Raw genomic sequence first — 20,302 nt, forward strand, 5'->3', positions numbered from 1 at the left:
AGGTATTTTAATGTCTGAATTTTCTATTTTGTACTCTATGGCTATGTTTGTAGAAATGCCTTACTTTTTGAGCTAAAATACTTGATCTGGTTTTGCATAAGAAAGAATGCGCTGGCCTTGGTCCCCCGTTCCTGGGAGGGAACCTCTAAACTTCTGGAATTTCCCAAGTGTTTGGAGTGTCTTTGTTATTCCTGATGGACCCCTTGGACCACACCTGAGTGTTTATGATAACAAGGTGACTTACAGAAAAGCTGCAAAAACACAATGAAGATTCATCAATTGGTAATATTTTGCCACATTTGCTTTATCATTCTCTGACTCTCTCACTCTTTATCTATCTATCTATCTATCATCTATCTTCTAAACGCTTTGCAAATCTGACAACTTTTACCTCCAAATAGTTGGTGCGCATTTACTAAGAGCAAGAACCTTTTCCAGCATAGCCACTGCACCCGTGCTAAGAAATTTCACATTGCTCCAACACTGCTATCTTAGCTACAGACCTAATTGACATTTTGCCTATTAGCCTGATAATATCCCTATAACAATTTTTCTTTTTCTGATTCAGGTTTCAGTCCAGGAGCATGTATCACATTGAGTTGTCATGTCCCATTAGTGTCTTTTCATTTAGAACTTCCTCAGCCTCTCTCGGTGTTCCATGACACAAATATTTTTGAAGACGACAAGCCAGTTGTTTTGTGGAATTTCCCTTGAATTCAGTTTGCCTGATGTTTCCTCGTGATTAGATTGGGGCTTTGCCTTTTTGGCAGCAATACTACACAAGGGATGCTGTGACCTTCTCGGTGTCTCGCATCAGGAGGCACGTGGTCTTGGTTTGTTCCATTGTTGGGAATGTTAACTTTGATCACTTGACTAAGGTGTTCTCTGGCAGGTTCCTCCACAGTGAAGCCATTATGCTTTGAGATGTGCTTTTGATTGTATCTCTGTTCCTTACATGGTGTGGCTCTTTCAGCGGTCTTTGAAAAGAACTCTTAGCTCAATAACACCACAAAGTGGGTGGCTTACAAACAACAGATATTCTTTACAGTTCTGCAGGCTGAATGTTGAGATCAGAGTGCCAGCATGGTCGGGTGAAGGCCCTCTTCAGGGCCACAGACTTCTCATTGTATCCTCACATGGCAGAAGGGCTAGGGAGCTCTGTGGGTTCTCTTTTATAAGGGCACTAATCCCATTTGTGAAGGCCCCACCTCCTGATACCATCACATTCAGGGGTAGGATTTCAACACATGAATTTTGGAGAGAACACAAACATTCAGACCATAGCACTCACTCACGGTGGGATGAATTGTAACCTCAAAGCAGGCGAATTACTCTCCCCACCATGCACAAACCCAGGTGAGATTCTTTACAGCATTGAAGGACATGGAGAAACCATGTCAGCGCCATCCCCGCTTACAGGTAACTTAGCTGTCACTTGAGCAATACCATAGTATTCAGAATGTACCCCGTTTCCCAAGGAGAAAACTTAAAAAGATAAAACATGGCAAATATATTTTCACGAAGTAGATCCATGAGGGTCTTTCCTTATTAGACGCTAGGCAACAGGGTAATGGAGGCTGCTCACTCAACCTGCTTGCTGAACCTCTCAGGATATAATTCTGTCTCAAAGGGCAGACCAGAAAGTTGGAGGATTCCCTTCCACCAGTGCCCTACGCAGTGTTTAGAGTCTCAGAGGGTCTTCAAGTAGCCTGGCATCTTAGGTGTTTGTGAATCATCTATTAGTTGAGGGGAATTTACTCTCCACCTGTCCTGCTGGGGGACGTGGGCTGAGCCACTGGAGGGATTCGTGGCTGACAGTAACGATAACGAGGCTCATCCGTGGAGGGCTTGCCAGAGCCAGGCGCTTCCGCATTACACTAACGACCTGGTTGGGTAGGTAGAGTGAACACCTGTTTTACAGAGGAAGAAACCAAGGCTCAGAGATGTAACACACCCAAGGTTGCTCAGCCAGGGAGACCAACCATTTAATGTGACAGTTTAAGTTTTCTTTTTCAGCATTTGATTTGCATTTTCCACCCTCAAGCAGGGGGTGGCGAGTAAGGATAAGGTTAGATTTCAGATACCGCAAAAATTGTTAATTGGCCTTTGACTACGTCAGTCGAAATCGGTTTTTTATTTTGGGGGTGTTTTTTTATTGTTTGTTTTTTGTTTTTTTTGCTTTGATGGGAAACACACTAACATTTGTAGCACTAGATACTCTGTATTGCTCTGTTGGATCCTCTCAATAACCCCATGAACTTGCTCTAAGGATGGATGCTCATTTTACAGATGGAAAAACCGAGGCTGTAGAGTTTGGCAACTGGTTGCCAGTCATCTGGTTCCAGAGTCCGGTCTCTAAGCCCTTCTCACTGAGCCAAAATTGATGTAGGGAGAGATTCCCCTCCCCCATAGGAGGCTTTCAGATGCAAATCGAACAAGGAACCCTCGTCTGTCCCTTTCAGACTGACAAACTGAGAAGGTTGGGTGACGCCTCAGGTTGGTCAGAATGCAGGGGGAGGAGAGCGAAAGCAGCTCTCACAGGCCCTGGTTGGAAGCAAAAATCCAGCTTTTCAGGGGTACCAATGGCTCTCCCAGCATTTCCAGCGTGATCCAGCGATTCCACTATTAGAATTTTTTCAACCGCCATATTTGGACACACTCAAAGATAGATATCTACGTCTGCATCCACATACATACATACATATATATATATATATATATATATATATAATACATACCTAAGTATATATTAATTAGATCAGTTAAATGTAGAATACCCAAACAATGGAAAATGATGCAGCCATTAGAAAAAGATTGGGGCAGGTTTATTCACGGTGCCATGGAAGGATGTCCGAAGTATACTCTTAAGCAGAAAAAAGAGAACCTTAGAAAGAGTGTACGGTCTCCTCTGTGCAATAAAAAAGTGAGGGGCATTGAGACAATTTCCAGAAGGGAGTTTTAAGAACTATGAATAGAGGTTACCTCTGGGGAAGGGAAATGGACAATCCTCTATTATTTACGTTTTTCCCAGAAGCATGTACTACTTTTATATTTTAAAATATTTTAAATATCATTTTATGTTTTACTTTCATCTTTTATATATTTAAAAAAACATTATTTATGTTGATGGTGGGGAAGGCTATGTACATGGGGGGCAGGGGGCATATGGGAAACCTCCATACCTTTCACCCAGTTATGCTGTGAACCTAAAACCGCTCTCAAAAATAAAGTCTATTAAAAAATATAAAAAACGATATATTATTTGTATCCTTTCCTGCCAAAAAACTTCATAAAACCAACACAAAGGGAGTCGAGTATGCATCTGAAAGAAATCGAATGTGACCTTGGACTTGGGGTTTCTTCAGTAAGAAAACACCTTTGAAAGGAAGTGAAACAAGCAGTCAGGACTGAGTAAGGGCACTTCCTGCTTGTCTTCTCTTGAAGGAACTTGTGTTCTTAAAGGGGCAGGAGGACAGTTATTGTCCAGACTATGGCTCTTATAATCCGAAATCAAATTGGCTGTAGACAGGTCCCCAGCAGACCTCCGTTCTAGAAGGCAACTCAAGTACAGTTTAGTCAGTCAGCCCACCGCAGGCCCAGTTCAGGGCCATCCTTCATGAGAGCAGCTGTGCCTTGGAGGCTTTCCAGTAAAATGTGAGCAAAACATTACATTTTGGTGAACTGAACTACGTATTAAGTGAGGTTGGGAATCTGCTCCTGGAATCATATAATGATGTATGTGTGTGTCTGAATATCCACGGACTGGATTTCTCTAAGGGAGGCACCCGTGGCCAGGTTGTTGCCGTTATTTTGCACCTGCTAGCTCATTCTTGCCTCCTGACAGCCCAGTGAGGGTGTGATAGGGAAGCCGGCATCCCATTTAGAAGGGAAGAAATGGGACACGTGGTAAGTGACATGCCCAAGGTCTCTGGGTGTGTAGCAAGGCCAGAAGCGTGTCCCAAGCCTAGAAGGTTGGCTTCTGGTCTGGCGCCCCTGCAGGGGAGGAGCCGTGGTTTCCTGGGGTTTCATCATCCATCCGTCCGTTTATGTGCAAGTAACTTTCCACTGACTTCTCCTGTGCCTACCTCAAGGGTTAAGTGCCCATGGAGCACTGCGGTGGGAGTTCTGACCAGGGAGGGATCCACTTGAGTAGTGGATGGGGGAAGCCTGGAAAAACAGGCGAGGCTGGCGGGGATGGGAGTGGCATCCTGCCACCTCTCTCCGCCTCGAGTCCATGCCCCGAATCCATGCCCGTAATCCCCAGTGACTCCCACTTGGCTACCTTGTGGGCTTCAGATCCTGGGAGACGAAACAGAGTGGCACAGAGGAGGTGGGGCGTGGGAGATGGAATGGAGCATCCTCACAGCCCCTGTTCCTTCTCACATCTGCCAACTGCTGCTTTCCCCTGTGAATTATAGGACAATCGCCTCCAAGGAAGCTGAGCAGAGAGGCTGCACACAGCCGGCCTGCAGTCGCCATTGTTACTGCCATTACTGCCATGATTCTGGTGCCCTGGTGAAGACTGTAGCTGGGCCGTGCTCGTCTCCTGGAGGGTTCCTTGTGCAGGCGTAAAGGAAAGCTGTCTTCTCCTTCTTCCCACCTTTCCCCATCGCACCCCAGCAGGGATGCTAGATTTAGCTGGTAGAAAAGCAGAATGTCGCAAGGTTGGAATTTCAGAAAAATAACAAATAGCTTTTGAGTATAACTTATCCCATGCAATAGTTGAGACATTTATATTTTAACATGATTAGTTATTTATCTGAAAGTCCAGTTTAACTGGCCATCCTAGAGTTGATCTGGCAATCGTACCTTGAGGGGGGAAACTTAGACCCATTCACAGGTTGATTCCTACTTCAGCTGTCTGTCCATCCAGATGCACCCAAACACAGACAGACACACAGACGACAGACAGACACACACACACACACACAGAACAGCCCTTAGTAAGTTTCAGGCCGCTCCGTTCTCCCTCTAGGGCCTCCTGCCAGCCCTGCCCCACTGGGTCCTCTGAAAGAGGAGAGAGGGGGAGGGGGAGGGGAAGGAAGAGAAGGGAGGGGGAGGGAGGAGGAGGGGTAGCTGAGAGCTCAGACAGCCGAGCAGATGGGAGCCACCCGCAGGATAAACAGGCCTGCGAGGCTTGGAGCCGATCCACCAATCACGCCCGTGTTCAGACCCAGAGAGCCTGTGTGTCAAGACAAACGAGCCAAAAGACTTCCCCGCGCTCCCTAAGGCCTGGATAGGCCTGGCTGGATCTGTGCAGTTAGCCGAGGCTCCTCCCCCGCAGAGGCTGGCTTCTGCCCGGGCTTCTGGTGGCCACACAAAGGCGGGATTCAGAACCAGCAGCGGGGGAGCTGCGGCTCCTGGGCACACAGAAAGTTCAGTACTCTCGCCCCCCTGTGCCTTCCTGGTCTCACTGGGCAGAGAATGACTGGGAGTCCACCAAGGGCCAGGCAGTGTGCTAACGGGACAAAAGGACCCCTGCCCTTGCAGTCTCTCTTTCTAATCGACTCGATCGATGTTGAGTTGACATGAAGTAAAATGCACTCATGTTAAGCTACCGTCCATGAATGTGGACGACCATGTATGCCAGTGTCACCATCATCTTGGTCGAGATACAAAATATTTCCATCACCCTAGACAGTTCCGTGTCTCTCAGCCATTTTAGAGACTTGGCCTTAAGTGGCACCCTGCTGGGTGAAGCTTCGACTTCCTGAAGCAGGATGCAGTCCTCACGCCCCCTGCCCCGGAGGGTCTTCTGTTGTGACAGTTATTCCCCTTGCTGCCATCTGTTTGTTCCCTGTCAGGCTGGGTCTCCTCGGTGGGCCTAGGTTTCATTTCTCTTTGTATCTCCGGCACACACACACACACACACACACACACACACGTCAGACCTGAAGGAATAATGCTTGCTGAATGCTTCCGGGGGCAGAGAAGTCCAACCCTGCAAGCAGGGAGTTATTAATGCGGAGAGCTCTTCTTCCAAGGCAGGTACTGATGGGCCCCTCTCCCCTGTGGCCTGGCTCGACACAGGCTTCTGATATTCTATTCATGAGCCTATGGACAAAGACTGTCACCTGCCATATCGATAAACAAAGGAAGGCGCAGCCAGCAAGCCCTCAGCCACTGCAGCTGCCCTGACTGTGCACTCTGAGGGGATTCAGGATGGAGAAAAGCAGGATATTGGCTCTCGACAGCTGAGGTACATATCAAAGGAATGATCTCAATGAGCCCAGATTCTTGCATCTTCCCATATAAAGAAAACTGCTAAATTCGTTAACCTGAGATGTCCGGTTTTCTTTAACAGTGATCTTTTAATGTTCTGACTACCTGGTATTTTTGCAAAAACTCCTATTTATCCTGGCTCCCCCCTTACCTCTTTGGAGCAGTCCCTCAGAGCTTTCTGAGAGGTTGTCTCCTGGGTTCAAGTCCTCAGTCTGTGCGCCGAATAAAACATAATTCTCAACTTTTAGGTTGTGTTCTTTCTTTTCTTTTTTTTTTTTTTTTTTCAGTCGACAAGGCCGTGTGGGGGGACCAGCCCACAAGTCCTTTCCAGGCCTCCAGGGCAGGCGGAAGGCTTAACCCAACCTCATGACCATAGTGTCAGCTGATGGTGTCTTCATTCCCACTGGCGATAGAGAAGTAATAATAAAGATAATATGACAACTTATACAGATGCTTCTGATCTTCAATGTCATTCAGGGTCTTCATAGAAAATCTGGAGACTATGAGGATGACCGACATTTGTGGCCTGCTTATCAGGCATGCCAGGGACCCGTCTAAGCATTGCTCATTTAATCTTCAGAACAAGGTAATATGGTAGGAATGAGGTAAGAACTAGTACTGTTACCCCCTTTACAGAGGGACCAGGTTACCTAACTTGTCCAAAGTCCCATCGCTAATAAGTGGGAGTTGGGATTTGAACCCAGGCAGTCGGGCTGGAGGTGGGTCACTCCTCGGGCCCCTACCCAGTGTAAAAGAAGAATCTGGGAGAGAGCTGGAAGAGGATTTCTTTTTTTCTTTTATTCTAATTGCATAGTTTGTTTCCTCTGAAATGTACAATTATCATTATATAATTATACGCAAGGAACACAATCAAAGAACCGATAATGCCTCTGAAAACTGGACTGGAATATTTGGGGGGAAAATCCAAACTGAGAAATGACTGAATGTATGGCCAGTGACAGCTGGTCTTTTTAGGAAGTGAAATCAATTTTTGTCTTCTCAAAACATTTCTTCTTCCTGAAGAAATGTATCCTGTTTGCTGCATGCTCAAAAGCAAAGTTGGTGTAGGTGACGACACCCCAAGACAGGCCTCATGTCCCCCAAACAAAAGGCCAGGTCATCAGGCATCAGAAGCTTTTCCTTTCCCCCCCATATCCAGATTGTAACCCAAACTCGTCATTTTGACTTACCTCAAAATTGTCCATTTCTCCCCATTTCCCTGCCTCTGCTCCAGGAGCCCCTCATCACTGTGCCCCTGGAGTGTCATCAGAACAGCCTCTTCTAGGGTGTGCTCTTGCCCCGGCCTTCCCTGCTCCACACTGCCCCCTAGGGTTAGTTCCCTGACCTGTGTCCACATCACCTCCTGCTTCTAAGCCTTCCAGCACTTCCTATCACCAGCAGCCCAGAGGGCAAGGGCCTCTGGTTGGCCTGCAGAGCATCACGTTTGGAACGTGTACTATCTACCAGCACGCTTCTGCTTCCTCCAAGTCACCAAAGCTGTAGCCACAAGGGTTTATCATCCCTTATGTGTATTCCTCTCCATGCCTCTACTTCCAGACCATGGGGCACACTGTTCCTGCTGCTAAGAATGCATGAGTCTCACTTCCAACCTCACGACAACCTGAGGAGACAGCCATCATAGCACAGATGTTAAGACAGAAGGCTCTGGAGTCAGACTGCCCCGGGTCACATAGGAGCCTGGCGCTTAGAAGGGCCCTGGGCTTGGTCTAACGTTCTGCCGCCACCATCTTGAAATTCTTAGCCATTTTGAAGACGGGCACTGGGCTCACAAATTATGTAATGGTCCTGACTCTGACACTGACAAGCTGTGTAACTATAAAATAAAGATAACGGTAAAGGGCTGAGAACAGGGTGCGTGACACTGGGAGTGATCAAAGACTAAGACGCATCGTCATCCCCACCTGACACACGAGGAAACAGGCTCAGTGAGTTCATCAGCGCCGCAAGGCTGTCACGTGATAGCAAGTGACACAATTCACTTTCACTTCTCTGTGACTGTGAACTTTCCTGTGCAGCCCTGGCTCTTCTTAGCACGTGATCACATCTGCTCTCAGTGTACTAACCACGTGACAGCAATCAAGGCCTGTCCATACCTCTTCCACTCCTTTCTCTAAAGCCCTGAAAGTTAGCTGAGCACAGAACTGGTAATTCTCACATTTGATAAATGAGGTCAGAGTGAATAAGTGACTGGCCTAAAAGCTCAAATCCAATTACCAGCTTTGCTGAAATAAAGATGGTGGCATCAGAGTCTGGGGCTCCTGGAACCCATTCATCAGGCTGTCTTGAGCCAGAACCCTGTTTCCTCTGCAAAGAGGCGAACAAACGCACGATGGCCTGGGGGGAAAGGCTACTTCTGGGGCCCGATGGGAAGACAGGTAGTCTAGATCCTTCCAGCAGCTCCCAGATTGCACTGCAGGAAGTGGGGGAGGTAGCTCCAGATGCTACCAAGAGATGCTTTTAATGGTCCTGCAACTGTGACAGCTCAGCACCATGATTTCTGGTGATGCTGAGGTGCAGTACTATTGCTAATGCCAGCATTCATTCACACGTTCATACGTTCTGAATCTAGTTATTACGGTCTGGTCTCGGGGAAGGTACCACGCTGGCAGAAAGTGACACAAAAGCGAGGAGGAAACTATCTTGCCTTTAGGGATTAGAGAAAATGCTGACAGGGATGCCAAGAATGACAACCATATGGTAAACGCTAAAAGCCAGGTATTATGGGAACTCAGGGGTGAAAGCAGAGGCCTACAAAGGGCAAGGAAGAAAAGCCTCCCTCAGGAGGTGGAATGCGAGCTGTGACTTGAGGGTTGAGGAGGCCTAACTGCCAGCCCACTGTATTCCTTTCCTATGGCTGCTGTAACAAATGACCACAAACTTAGCAGCTTAAACAACACAAATGTATCGGCTTACAGCTCTGGAGATCAGAAGTCCCTCACAGGTCTCACGGGGCCAAAATCAAGGTGCTGGAGGGCTGTGTTCCTTTCTGGAGGCTCTAGGGACGAAGCTGCTTTCTTGCCTTGTGCAGCTTCTAGAAGCCGTCCACAATCCTGGGCTTGTGGCCCCTTCCTCCATCTTCAAAAACAGCAACATTGCATCTCTTTGACCCTTCCCCTGTAGCTACATTTCCTCTGGTTCTGCCTCCCTCTTCCCCTTGTAAGGATCCCTGGGATTACATGGGCCCCACCTGGAGACTTCAGGACTCTCTGTTTTCAGGTCAGCTGACTAGCAACCTTCGTTCCAGCTGCAACTAAATTCCCTTCTGCCACGTGACCTTCATATTCATAGGTCCCAGACAGTAGGATGCAAACATCTTTGGGGGCCATGATTCTGCCTACTGCCCCCATTTTATAATTACTTACTGTGTGGCCATGAGCAGTTTGCTCTAGACTCTCTGGGCCTGAGGCTTCTCATCTGTAAAACGGCGAAATAACACCTGCCCTGCCCATCTCACAATGCTGCCCTGAGAATTTAATGAGATAGTGTATGTGAAAGAGCTTTAAAAATAGCAAAGCCCTACGTTGGCATATATGTTCCTACGGGGGGATGGGATGACAAGGATGTCACCTCTTGTGAGTATATGCTACATTCTAGGCAGGTACTACAAGATGGTTTATACAAGATGGTCCACATCTCTTCCCAATTCCACATTCAGGGACGTCACACTGGTATCTTGAAATCAGCCATGGTGGGAGCATTTACACCACGGAAATTGGCAAACACTACAAATCGGGGGGCTTCCCATGCCCCGAACCAGTTGTTAAAGATTTCCAGCACATCCCAGCTTTATCCCATTTATTTAAGAAAAACCATCCGACATGGTTATGATTGCCTTAGAGTACAGATGAGCAAGGTGAAGCCTGAAGCCAGTGATAAACCTGCGTGAGATCACGCTCATGGCGAGAGGCGGGTGAGGCCAGCTTGTCACATGCTCCAAGGCTCCGGTCCCTCCACCACACCCCACGACCATGCTACACACCCCCCCCAACTCTGCCTGCCCTTGAGAGGGCAGTTAGTCTAACTGTCCAAGAGAATCATGGGACTTAATAGCATGTTTAAAAATGTAACCATCGGGCTTCCCTGGTGGTGCAGTGGTTAAGAATCTGCCTGCCAATGCAGGGGACACGGGTCCGAGCCCTGGTCCGGAAAGAGCCCACATGCCGCGGAGCAACTAGGCCCGTGCGCCACAACTGCTGAGCCTGTGATCTAGAGAGCCCGCGAGCCACAACTACTGAAGCCCTCGTGCCACAACTACGGCAGCCTGTGCGCCTAGAGCCCATGCTCCGCAACAAGAGAAGCCACCGCAGTGAGAAGCCCGCGCACGGCAACGAAGAGCAGCCCCCACTCGCCGCAACTAGAGAAAGCCTGCACGCAGCAACGAAGACCCAACGCAGCCAAAAATAAATAAATGTATTTAAAAAAAATGTAACCATCAATCTAAGGTGGTAGGCTTCACCGCCCAATGCAAAGGTTCAAAGGGATGTGATGCAAACAAATGGCCAGATCACTCAAAAGTCGAAGTGCGGCATGGCTTCCTCTTAGACAACCTGGAAGTATGTGAAGGTGAGCAAATACAATCCCTCCATTCAGAGATGGATAAAGTAAAGAGCAGACTGGTATTCTTTGGGAGCAGTGAATGGAGGCGATTTGAGAGAGAAAAAAACTGACTTTGCTTTATGCTCCGTTTCAGTCAGGTTCCCCTTTCTCTGACCCTGTGCTAACTGTTCCTGCCTAAGGTTGGGGTTTTATTTTAAACGTGCTCAAGGCAGGAGGAATCTAGCTCGTGGGCGTGAGGATTTAATTAACACGGGATCAAAGGCTCCCATTTAACAATGGTTCCCAGTCTTGGCTGAATGCCAGAATCACCTGGGGACCTTTGAAGACTCCAACTACCCCACGTTGCACTCAGACCAGTTAATCAGAAGCTCTGGGGTGGGAAACGCCCAGCTGATCCCCACGTGCAGCCCAGGAGAGTCCCACTGCAGCCCAGTCTATTTTCCTCACTCCCACTTTACATTTCTATTTCTGGGGTTTCCTGCTGTTTATAAGGTGTCTGTTTGAGAAAAGCTTAGCATCCAGTTACAGTTGGAGGCCCTGGCTGGGCAGGAGGTGAAAGGCCTCAGAACATTTTCTAGAACATGTTTCAGGGAATAAAGAAGCCCCACACTTAGAAAACCAGTTCTCCCAGCCTCGTGTGACTTCACCAGGAGCCAATAAAAAACGGGCACTTGAGTTTAGTGGTTCCCGTCTAGATTGATTAAACCTAGAAATTGCTGGACAAACCATGTACGGTTTTATGAGAGAGCCCATCCTCTGACGTGCACTGATCCAGACTGTTATCAGCTCTCTTAGTCTCAACACATCTGCTCTGAGGCTGTGGTAGTACTGGTTGGAGGAGGATCTGAGTCCTCAGACAGGTGAGAAGCTAGGTCTCAGAGTAAACAATAAGGATTCCACACCCTGAGATCCTTGTGAAGCGAAAACCAAAGCTTCAGGCAGACCGCGGCTGCCACCTGTCGGCGGCGATGGGTGTTGACTCCTGTGGCCGAGTGAGTCGCACGCCCCCTGGTGGAGGTCAGTCCCAGCTGGACCCAGCTCACGCTGTCGCTCCATATTCACCAGCAATGCTGCAGGCAGAAAGGCCTTTTCCTTAAACGTATCAGAGGGGGTAATGCGAATAGGGAGACACACGCATCTAGTAGTTCATATTATCTTTGGACCACGTTCACTTGCCACTTAAATGAGCCTTCCTTTTGTAATGTTTCATGTTCTGTGATCAGAAAATCGTGATCATGTGTCCAGATTAGGGCCTAACTTGAAACTTCTGGCCATTGGAGGCTGGGAAGGTATGCAAAGCCATCCTGCTGAGTTGGAGGGGCAGGGAGACCAGAAAAAGCCAACCTGTCACAATAGCTGTTTGCTCAAACTATATGCCTTCAACACTGTTCAAAGGGACGTCATAAGAAATGCATTCGTTTGGTTTTAAGATACTGCCCTCCGTTAACAAACCATGGAAATCTCTGGAAAGGTTAACGTGTGCATCATTTATGTAACAAACATATTCATCAGATTACTTTCCAGAAGTTCACTCCGCGTGTATTAAACGACTGCTCTAAGACGCCCTGTGCTTGGCACTCAGGTGTGAGTAAACTGTGGTCCCAACCTTCAAGTAACTTACTATCTTGTCGGGGAGGGAGATGAAGCGACTAAGTGACCACGACAGAACAAGGAGGTGCCACGTTACCGGAGCAAATTGCCGTCGACGTGGAGGCAGAGATGGTTGACTCTGAGCGTGGTTCTTGGGTGATGCTTGGACCAGTGCTTCTCAAAGTGCGGTTCCCAAGCAGCAGCAGCAGAAGCACCTGGGAACTTGTTAGAGAAGCGAATTCTTGGGCTTGCCCCGGACTGTGTTTACACAATTCCTCCAGGTGATGCCTGCCAAAGCTTAAGAACCACTGCTTCAAAGAGAAGGTGACGTGGGCTGGAAAGAGGCCTCAAAAGACACATAGGCCTTTTATAATTAAGGTAAGAGGACATTTATCATCCTCATCTCTTACATTTGTATCGTGATTTACACCCTATTATCTCATCTGACCTTTACAACAACAGGACTGGAGACAGAGAAGGAAGCAGAGAAAGCTTAGGTTTCAAAGAAAACATCAATAAAATTGGGTATGTCATCACTCTGACACAAAGCTATGTGACCTGGATCAAGTCCCTTATCCTTTCAGAAACTGCTTTCTCATCTGTAAACGGTTACAGGAATATTCTCTTTGGAGACTTTTGGTGAGGATCAGATATAATAGATATAATACAGAGAGTTGTTACTCACTAAAAAGGCTATTTCTACATATTATTTTTATAAGCCCCTATTGCTGGTGAGAAAACCCAAGCTTGATGGTGGATGTGAGGCTGCCCCTTAGGTTCCTGACTCACTTCTGGGCTGGTTTCCTTATCCCATTTATAGAATTGTCAGCATTTCTGGGTTTATGGTATGTGGAACTATGGAGGGCTCCACTGCTTCAGTGAAAATGGCAGCCACTGAGGCACGGCTGGAAGAGAAGTAATGGAATATCAAGAAGTATCGAGAAGGCCGAGTCGCACATAAAGTGAACGTATCACTTCCTCCACCAAACTAGCCACTTTTAGGCCATGTGCATCATTTATACAATGAACATATTTATCAGTTCACTTTCCAGAATTTTATTCCACATTTATTAAACAAATGCTCTAAACTGTGCTTGGCACTTGGGAGGATACAGGTGGGAGTACATTGTGGTATAAATGTGGAATAAACCCTCTCCTGTTTTTTCCAAGTTTAATGACAAAAGTGGGCAACTTTTTCTAATCCGTAGCCAATGGACAGAGACTTGGACTCTAAGCATTTAGTAAGTTTTTTTCTTGGTAGGTGTAGCATATAAACTGTGGGAGGGGGTGCTACTGGCATGTAGAGGGTAGAGGCCAGGGATGCTGCTAAACATCCTGCAGTGTACAGGACACCCCTCCCCCAACAAAGAATAATCTAGTCCCAAATGCCAGCAGTGCCAAGGTTGAGAAGCCCTGCCCTAAAGGTTCCCACCATCACCCAAAGTCAACAGTCAAAACTGAAAACCAGTTCTCCCCAAAGTGGCCAGATTCTACAACTGATTCCTCATTCCCCTCCCAAATCTGTCAGCCTAAAGCCTGGAAACCTTCCTGGGCTTCACTCCATAAATCCATTTAGTCTCCAAGGTGTGTGGATTTTTGCCTTAGAACCTGTTTCTGACTCATGTCTTCCCATTCTCCTGAGTCTAGTCAAGTATTACTCTGCAGTATCATTTGTCCAGGATCATCTCTACTGGATTTGTACTCCTGGAGTTCAGGAATCCTGCACTTGCATTTTAAGTCCTCCGTGTCCAGCACCATGCCCAGTGGGTGAAATATTTAGGGAGAAATATATAGGAATATATAAGGAGAAAGATTTCTGGATCAATCAAAACAAATTTCTAACAATTAAAGAAAAATGTATACATAAAAGTTAAATGCATCTTTTAATGTGTATGTTATGATGGCAAATTAAATGTGCTTCATAAAGGAATGATCAATATTCAGACAAAATTTTTTTTTTTTTTTGCGGTACGCAGGCCTCTCACCGCTGGGGCCTCTCCCGTTGCAGAGCACAGGCTCCGGACGCGCAGGCTCAGCGGCCACGGCTCACGGGCCCAGCCGCTCCGCGGCATGTGGGATCTTCCCAGACCGGGGCACGAACCCGTGTCCCCTGCATCGGCAGGCGGACTCTCAACCACTGTGCCACCAGGGAAGCCCCAGACATAAATTTTAAACTTTCTCTGGGAAGCTCCACTCAATCATCGTTGTTACGTGCTCCTTATCTCTTAATTTGCTTATATACGTGTCAAAAAGTTCTAGAGACATTGGTAATATGTGGGTTATTACAGTCTGTGAAGCAGTTTATTTTCTGCTCCTTCCCTCAAATGCCTCTGAACTGTGGCTTTTCCCACTCACCCCATCCTTCCTGTTCTTTCTCTTTTCCCCCCTCACCACTGAATACAGCTAATACCTGTTCACCTTTAGCGACGTTTTAGCCTATGTGCTGAACCAGGAGAAGGAATTCCCTCTAAGGAAGTCTTCAGGATTTTGTCTTTTTTTGTGATTTTTTCATGAGGTGACGCTTTTCAGTGGCCCTGCCATTATAAAATGGGGAGTAGGAAAAAACATTTAAAAAGAAAGAGAGAAATTGCTGTCATGCTCTAATTTTCCTTACAATTTCCTTGCTTTAAATTTTATTAACTAAATTTCTTCATATCTACTAAGCAGTCAATAATGACCATCTTTATGCATAGATACTTCTCCACATATACTATACGTATACATTTTACATATGTGTACACATTTCATATTGGTTTCCAATGTAAGCAATATTGCTAGAGTGTCCAACCTTGGTTAGATCTAGTTGGCTGATTCAAAGGTGGAAATTCTTCCAAGATCAGAGACTAACTGCTTTAGTCATTCCCAGTGGATCTGACATCTTTGAAAGCACAATATTCCTTAACAAGTCCCTAGAGAGCTCGTTCAGCCACAGCAAAGTTTAGCCCAATCAATGGAAGTATCGTGTCTGTTTTCAGTTTATGTCAAGTACTAAAATTGTCCTTTACATGGCCAATGATGCTTTAGAAGTGAATATTAACCTCTTCATCCTATACCAAAGAAGATTCTATCATTTTTACAGTTTCATTATTTATTACTTCTCAATTATAATCTGCTTTGTTGTCACTTCTCTCTTTAGAAGCCATAATGTCCCCTCTGGAGACCTGGTAGGGCCAGTTCAAGGAGGCAATCAGCTGGATATAAAGGCCTCAAGGCACGTGGCCTAGACTATTATTTTGGGGGCTTTTAGAACAGAACAATCCATGTCAGAATAGTGACTGTCGCCATGTACCTGGGAACATTTCCAGGGGCTCAGTACGTTGCATGACTCTCTAGCAGGCCTTCAAATCCCTCTTGGAGATGGAAATGCCTGTTAGGAATACTCTGATAGCCAAGCAGTTCCCAAAGCTATTTGACCTCAGGAGAATTTTTGGTGGAGAACGCACTCACTGTTATTATGTATTTGTTTATGGATCATCACATGATCTCTATACTGTTGCACTCAACTGACTTCTTCCATTTCGTGACATCTCCCCTTGCCTTCTTCTTCGTCTGTGCCACACTTGCTCTGAATCACAGCCCAACAGTCAGAGAAGAATGCAAATGATTCTTGCCTGGGCGCAGAACCTCATGGACTCAGCATCACGGCATCCAAGATGGTTGGCGCTGTATAGGACCCAACTGACCACCAGCATGCATGCTACTGGGAGTGGGAAAGGGGGAAATGGAGGGTTAAGAAGCTCCCCCCCCACACAGGCACTGCAGTGTGATATGTGACAGTGTGATCTCCTGCTCATACCACATCTGTCCTGGCATGCAGCTGGAGAAGTCTATCTGAACCTTCATTCATGCATTCATTCATTCACTTGAAAAGTATTTATTGAGAATTTTATTGTACATCAAGCATGGTAATGAATACTGGCGACAGAACGATGCATCAAAAGACACCTTCCCTCGTCCCTGGAAGCCACAGTCTAATGGAAGACCCATGTGTTAATAGCACTCTATCCACTTCTCTATCATCTACACAATAAAAGTAGTGATCAATGCTAAGATGACAGTATAAGTGAGATTTGGAGGTTAGGGAATAGCCTCTCTAAGTGAAATCTAACCTCTCCCTGTAGGATGAAGAGGAGTTAGGTAAGTGAAGCCTGGAGGAAGAGGTGCCTCAGGGCAACAGCATGTGTGGAGGCCCTGACGCAGGACGGTTTGCTGCGTTCTCAGCATGAACCAAGGCCTGTGATGGGGATGCTTAGAGAGGAGGCTGGTGGGGCAGGCGAATGGGAGGTTACAGAGAGCGTTGTGTGCCTTGTTTAGGAATTAAGATTTTAAAGTTAATTCAGTACTCACACCTTTTACACGAATCACTGGCTATTACTGAATTGGAGGGACCAGAGTGGGTACCAGGAAGCCAATGAGAGATGCTCGTAGCTTGGATAAGGCATGTTGATGATGGAGATGAAGACGGAGGATGGATGGGAGAGAAACTTAAGAGGTGAAGTCAAGACTGCTACATGAATGGTTGGGTGTGGGGGTGAGATGGAGGAGTCGACAGTGAGCCTCGGGTTTCTGGCTTGGGCACCTGCATCTGAGCTTTTCCTGCAAATCCAGACGTTGCTCTTGGTCATCTCTGAGCTTCTGGTGTCATCATTACTGAGATAACTAGAGACTTATCCCTAAAATAGTCCAGGTAGAATGTCAAAGGGGAGGAAGACCGCAAAGATAAGACAGAGGGGTCTTTTTTCTCTACTAGAAGTGCGTTTCTCTCTAGAAATTAAAAGGCTCAAAAAATAAACAGCTTCCCAATGGCAGTATTCTACTATCATAAGTGGGGATTTTGTTTTTCTGTTGGAACCTCTAGTCTCTTCCCTTTGCACACTGAAGGGACATTTATAAAGACCATTTTCCATTTTGAGTCTTTGGCAGAGGAAGTCCTGAGATGCCTCCTGCAGGTTCAAAACACAGTTATCCCTTGCCTTGTTCCTCTAAGACTACAGTGTGATTGCTGAGTAAGACATGGGGCTTTACCAATTTCCCCATTCCCTGAAAGCACTCAAGGGCAGAAAGGAAGAGAACACAATTGTGCAAACCTCTTTTGTACTCACGGGAAATAATGGATACTATTATGGCTTTAAGTTCAAGGATAAAGACGGTGGAAACCCGGCCATATCAGTATAATAGCTCTATTAATAGCTGAGATGGAAATTGCCTTTATTCTTCCAATATTCATAAATGACTCTCCCTTTCACAAGGGCATTTTCAACTTTCGTGGAGTTCTGAGTGATTTCTAAAAAAGAAAAGCCATGGTGGTTGTTATGAGTTGAACTGTGTCCCCCCGCCCCCAATTTTATGTTGAAGTCCTTCCAAACTCCCAGTACCTCGGAATGGGGCCTTGTGGGGTTTCCCTGGTGGCGCAGTGGTTGAGAATCCACCGGCCAATGCAGGGGAGACAGGTTCGAGCCCTGGTCCGGGAAGATCCCACATGCTGCGGAGCCACTAAGCCCGTGCACCACAGCTACTGAGCCTGCGCTCTAGAGCCTGCGTGCCACAACTACTGAGCCCATGTGCCGCAACTACCAAAGCCTGCGTGCCTAGAGCCCGTGCTCTGCAACAAGAGAAGCCACCACAGGCTTCCCTGGTGGCACAGTGGTTAAGAATCCGCCTGCCAATGCAAGAGACACGGGTTCGAGCCCCGGTCCGGGAAGATCCCACATGCCGTGGAGCAACTAAGTCCATGCGCCACAACTACTGAGCCTGCCCTCTAGACCCCACAAGCTACAACTACTGAAGCCCGTGAGCCACAACTGCTGAGCCCGCGAGCCACAACTACTGAAGCCCGTGCGCCTAGAGCCCGTGCTCTGCAACGAGAAGCGACTGCAATGAGAAGCCCATGCACCGCAGTGAATAGTCCCTGCTCGCTGCAACTAGAGAAAGCCCGCGTGCAGCAACGAAGACCCAACACAGCCAAAAATAAATAAACTAAAAAAAAAAAGAATGTGACCTCGTTTGGCAATAGGGCTGTTGCAGATCACATTAGTTAAAATGAAGCCATGCTGGAGTAGGGGTGGACCCTTAATCCAACATGACTGGTGACCTTATAAGAAGACGAGCGACACATAGAGGGAAGGCAGCCATGTAACAATGGAGGCAGAGATTGAAGTGATGCGTCTACAGCCAAGAAACGCCAAGGACTGCCAGCAAATACCAGGAGCTAGAAGAGGCAAGGAAGGCTCCTCCCCTACACGTTTCAGAGGGATCATTGCCCGGTAGACACCTTGGCTTCAGACTTCTAGCCTCTGGAACTGTGAGACAATAAACTTGTTTTTAAGCCACCCAGTTTGTGGTACTTTGTTATGGTGACCCTAGGAAACTAATACAGTTGTAATGTTAGAAAATAACGTAGAGATCATGTAGTCCATTCTACAAATGAGGAATCATGCTCAGAAAGGTGGAGTGATTTGCTATGACCAGACCTGGGCATTTTACAGAGGCCAACAATCAGAGATCAGTGCCAAAGAGGGATTTGGCAAATCTTGACCAGCTCCAAGAAAAAAGCAGAGGACCAAAGTGAGCTGATAGAGAGGACTTCAAGAGTGAAGAGCAGAAACGAAGACCCAACACAGCCGAAAATAAAATAAATAAATAAAAATTTAAAAAGCTAAAAAAACCCAAACAACCCAATCAAAAAATGGGCTGAAGACCAAAACAGACATTTCTTCAAAGGAGACATACAGATGGCCAAGAAGCACATGATAAGCTGCTCAACATCACTAATTATTAGAGAAATGCAAGTCGAAACTACAATGAGGTATCACCTCACACCAGTTAGAATGGCCACCATCAGAAAATCTACATGGGCTTCCCTGGTGGCGCAGTGGTTGAGAATCTGCCTGCCAACGCAGGGGACGTGGGTTCGAGCCCTGGTCAGGGAAGATCCCACATGCCACGGAGCAACTAGGCCCGTGAGCCACAACTACTGAGCCTGCGCATCTGGAGCCTGTGCTCCGCAACAAGAGAGGTTGCGATAGTGAGAGGCCCACGCACCGCGATGAAGAGTGGCCCCCGCTTGCCACAACTAGAGAAAGCCCTTGCACAGAAACGAAGACCCAACATAGCCTAAATAAATAAATAAGACAGCATATTAAAAAATAAATAAATAAATAAAATCTTTTAAAAAAAAAAAAGAAAATCTACAAACAACAAATGCTGGAGAGGGTGTGGAGTAAAGGGAACCCTCTCCCACTGTTGGTGGGAATGTAAATTGATACAGCCACTATGGAGAACAGTATGGAGGTTCCTTAGAAAACTAAAAATAGAATTACCATATGACCCAGCAATCCCACTACTGGGCATATACCCAGAGAAAACCATAACTCAAAGAGACACATGCACCCCAATGTTCATTGCAGCACTATTTACAGTAGCCAGGACATGGAAGCAACCTAAATGCCCATTGACAGACGAATGGATAAAGACGGTGTACTACATATATACAATGGAATATTAGCCATAAAAAGGAACAAACTTGGGTCATTTGTTGAGACGTGGATGGATCTAGAGACTGTCATACAGAGTGAAGTAAGAAAGAGAAAAACAAATATCTTATATTAACACGGATATGTGGAAACTAGAAAAATGGTACAGATGAACCAGTTTGCAGGGCAGAAATAGAGACATAGATGTAGAGAACAAACGTATGGACACCAAGTAGGGAAAGTGGCGGGAGTGTGCTGGTGGTGTGATGAATTGAGCGATTGGGACTGACATGTATACACTAATATGTATGAAATGGATAACTAATAAGAACCTGCTGTATAAAACAATAAATAAAATAAAATTCAAAATTCCAAAAAAAAAAAAAAAAGAGTGAAGAGTAGAAATGCCAAGAGCTTCAGACATGGTGGGGCGATGCTAG

At 46.5% G+C, this 20,302-nt stretch overlaps 1 long non-coding RNA gene across 1 annotated transcript; it reads right to left on the bottom strand.

Moving 5' to 3' along the window:
• Positions 1 to 2,807: 2,807 nt before the first annotated feature.
• LOC308608690 lies at positions 2,808 to 7,500 on the bottom strand. Its single transcript, XR_014014214.1, has 3 exons — positions 7,413 to 7,500; positions 6,374 to 6,625; positions 2,808 to 4,638 (listed from the first exon to the last, which is right to left on the bottom strand). It is a non-coding gene; the product is annotated as an uncharacterized lncRNA (long non-coding RNA).
• Between the last annotated feature and the right edge of the window lie 12,802 nt (positions 7,501 to 20,302).

Source organism: Mesoplodon bidens (genome assembly GCF_964165515.1).
Source record: "Mesoplodon bidens genome assembly, chromosome: X".
NCBI classification, from domain to species: domain Eukaryota; kingdom Metazoa; phylum Chordata; class Mammalia; order Artiodactyla; family Ziphiidae; genus Mesoplodon; species Mesoplodon bidens.